We start from the raw sequence: 3,543 nt of genomic DNA on the forward strand, positions 1-3,543 counted from the left end.
CAAAAAATTTTTTTTCTAAAATTTTTTTCCTGGATTTTTTTCCAGGCAGAAAAATCCAGGAAAGTAGGTGAATTTTTTTTCAAAATTTTTTTCTAAAATTTTTTTCCTGGATTTTTTTTCCCAGGCAGAAAAATCCAGGAAAGTGGGTGTGGCCTGGCTGGAATGAAGGCCGTTGATTCGCTGATGGCCGTGAAAGTGGGTGGAGCGCCACGATAACGTGCTGCGATTGGTGGAATAGGGGGCGTTGTTATGCAAATGAGGTCTTTCGTGATTGGTGGGTGCACCAGGGGGCGTGGTTATGTAAATTTGGAGCGATCTGATTGGCTGGATCCTGGAAAGTGGGCGTGGTTATGCAAATTGGACAGTTCTGATTGGTTATGCAAATATATGCAAATGAGGGCTTCGCCTCGATTGGTGGATGCCGAATTGGGTGTGGTTTGGGGCGGGCATTGCAGCACTTTGTCAAAGTTCCACTTGAGTCTTGAGCTCAGACTTGCACTTGGGTCACATCAGACAGTCTCTTCACTGTTCCCATGGGTTTCGCATGACCCAAAAGCTCGATTCCTGGAGTTTCGAGTCATGTGGAGACCAACGGGAACAGTGAAAAGACTGTCTGATGTGACTGAAGCGCAAGTCTGAGCTCAAGACGTCAGTCTTTGAAAAGGCTTCGAGTGAGATGAGGATGGATTTAGTCATTAAGGCAAAGACTCAGATTGAAGTTGAACAATTTATTGGACAGAAAAGCAAACATGACAATGTAAAAGCATTTGACCAGTCAATCTTTGTGTGGGCCAGTTCAAGTTGCACGCACACAAACATTGACGGCAGGCCTCAGATGGGAGCATGTGCTTGACCAGCTCACGTGTGACAGCACTGACATCTCATGACACACCAAGGGGGACATGAGCACGTCCGACATCTCTCACTGAGACAAAAACTAAGTGCCGTGTACTCCACAACAACATGATCACACTCTTCTGGTCAAGTTTTTAAATGACATTGAAGTGGGCCAAGGTAGTCATATGTATGTTTGTGTATATATATATATATATATATATACTAACTTGGTCCACCTCAAGGTTTAAAAACATATTGTAGAAGTCCTTGATCATGTGTTCGGGTTGAAATGCAGCTTGCACCTTCAGAGTCTGGCGGCTGCACCTTTGGGCCAGTCATCTGACTAATCTGGTCAGGCAGAAAAAAAAAACAAAAGTGTAAAGTCACACACTAGTCTATAAAAATGTTGTTGCTTTTGATTCTGTTTGAGTCATTATTTGAAAAGTGGCAGACTTTTATTTTCAACCCGTCCATTTCCTAACGTGCCCACACTCGCAATGCATCTGCCTGAGCGATCCGCTCGCGGCTCTCTCTCCACACCTCAAGTACAATGAGCAACCTCCCTTCAATCAACTGCTCAACTCTTGAAAATACTCAATATCGTTCAACCTTCCACAAAAGAAAAACTATCGAGATATGCCTAATTTGTTGCATCGAAGTCGGGAAACACAATTCGGTTTTAGCTTGTTTCGATCGAGCTTGTTTAGCCTTGACACGGAGGACCTTCACATTGGGCTGCCACATAGAAAAAACCCCACTTGAAAAATCACAAATATATTTCAAAAACAAGTGAAAAAAAGTCACGGGTTCATTTGTGTGAATAGTTTTGAGACAAATCTGCTACCTGATGTGAAGCCATCACACTTCCACTGTTGACAGAAGCTTTGGTGTGGAAAACACAAATCAACATTCAAGTCAAACGCTCTTCTCGATTGCCTTTTGATTGACAGCTGAGGTCTCCTTGTTGGCGGCCTGCTCGCTAACTTCCCCCTTTGCTGACGTTGTTTTTTACGATAACGACCCGTGACATAGTGAGTAACAACAAAAAAATTCGAGGAGCAACGTGTCGCAATTATGCTCCCCAATTGTCGACATCAAAACACTCACAGATAAACGGCGAAGTCAGTTTAAAATGTTTAAATTACTCACTGAGAAAAGGGCTTGTGGACAGCGGAAAAACTTACTACTTAAACCGGATGTGGTCCCGTTCTTGTGCTTGTTCTTCTTCTTCTTCTTCGTGAATTGGACGTCCTTAGTTCATATCGCCCCCTACTGTCCGGGAAACCACAAAGGCGTTTGGAAAGTAATCTGAATCGAATTTACAGTGTTAGCCAAGCGTGCAAAAACACAAAAGGAATTGACTTTCCCAGTTCCAACTCGTCCAGAGGATCATAAACACAACGACAAAGACCAACATGGTGAGAGAGCACCTGATAAAGGTGCCCAGAGAGTTGTATTTTTTCGGTGGGACTGTACTTGTAAAGTTGAGAGCCACTTCAGTCGAAGTTTTGTCGTTCCTATTGGACACCAGCAGACGGCGCCCTTACGTTTAGTTCAGGCCTTGTGTTGTGTTGTTTTGTTTGTTTTTAAGCGTTAACACCGTCGACGAAGGGCGCGAGCCTCTTGCGAGTTTGCGGTCGAATTTGACAATGACTCTTACAGCTGTTAGCTGAGATTGGAAAGCGAGTTTATTGATTCCCCTTGCCAAAAGCGGGCCCTCTGCTGGAGTTTGAGACCGAAATGTTTCTGAGCCCGTCCAGTTGTGACGGGCTGCTCGTGGTGGCGGAGGGGCTGGGAAGAGACCGCATTCTGCTGGAGTTTCATGCGGTGGACTCGGAACAAGGAGGCCTGGTTCTACGACTTCACGCTACCACCCCTGAACAACTCAGCACCCCCGCGCAGCTCAACACCACAAAGAAATTTTGATCAGATTCAGAAAAAAATAGCATGCGGTAACTTTATACAATGCATCTTGATTTCTCCAGCGCTAACACGACAGCTGTCATAAAGCGCTTGACAGAATTTTGGCAAATTATCCTGTGCCGGTCGGTTGGGGAATCGCCCCCCGCCCGCCGACACACAAGCCTCCCATTGACGCATTGTCGTAGTTGGGTAAACTTTGTTTTGGAAGTAGTGGTGGTGGTGGGGTGGGGCATGTTGATCGGTGTACGGTGAATACTTTGAGGGGGAAAAGTTATGGGGGCCCTCAGAAAGTCATCCGATGTTTCCTCCCCAATCTGAAACGAAGTTTGATTTCAACGCGATTCTTTGGGTTTTGCAGGTTCTTCAGCCCCCGGCCCCGTTGGGACCAGCAGAGAGCACCCCGCAAGCATCCAGACGCGACTTGCGGACTTGCGTCTCAACTTTTCCAGCGGAGTTGCCCTGATCTACAAAGCATCTTGAAACAATGAATAAAGTTGGCTTGCACGTTTGGAAGTGTGCGTATGGGTGTTTTATTTGCACTTTATTCACGATCGCCAAGAAAGCAAAATGACAAAACGACACAATCTCTTTGTGCAACTCGTCTTTAATCGAAAACGGAGTTGGCTTTGCAAACTCTCTCCTGATCTCAGGATGGCGTTCTGAAGGCAGGCAGCGGTCGGAAATACTGGCGTGGTCGAGGGGTGATGGGTGAGGTTGGAGTGCCGTCACGTCGCCCAAAGGCGAAGCTCGTCCCATCAGTGACCACTCCACGAGAGACGCCAA

General features: G+C 46.1%; 1 long non-coding RNA gene across 1 annotated transcript; it reads left to right on the plus strand.

The window, feature by feature from the left end:
* The first annotated feature begins 2,398 nt into the window (after positions 1-2,398).
* LOC109507741 (uncharacterized) lies at positions 2,399-3,273 on the plus strand. The gene is made up of 2 exons (XR_002166522.1): positions 2,399-2,789; positions 3,119-3,273. It is a non-coding gene; the product is annotated as an uncharacterized LOC109507741 (long non-coding RNA).
* Positions 3,274-3,543: the final 270 nt, after the last annotated feature.

This window comes from Hippocampus comes, unplaced genomic scaffold, assembly GCF_001891065.2.
Source record: "Hippocampus comes isolate QL1 unplaced genomic scaffold, H_comes_QL1_v1.1 scaffold17, whole genome shotgun sequence".
NCBI classification, from domain to species: Eukaryota; Metazoa; Chordata; class Actinopteri; order Syngnathiformes; family Syngnathidae; genus Hippocampus; species Hippocampus comes.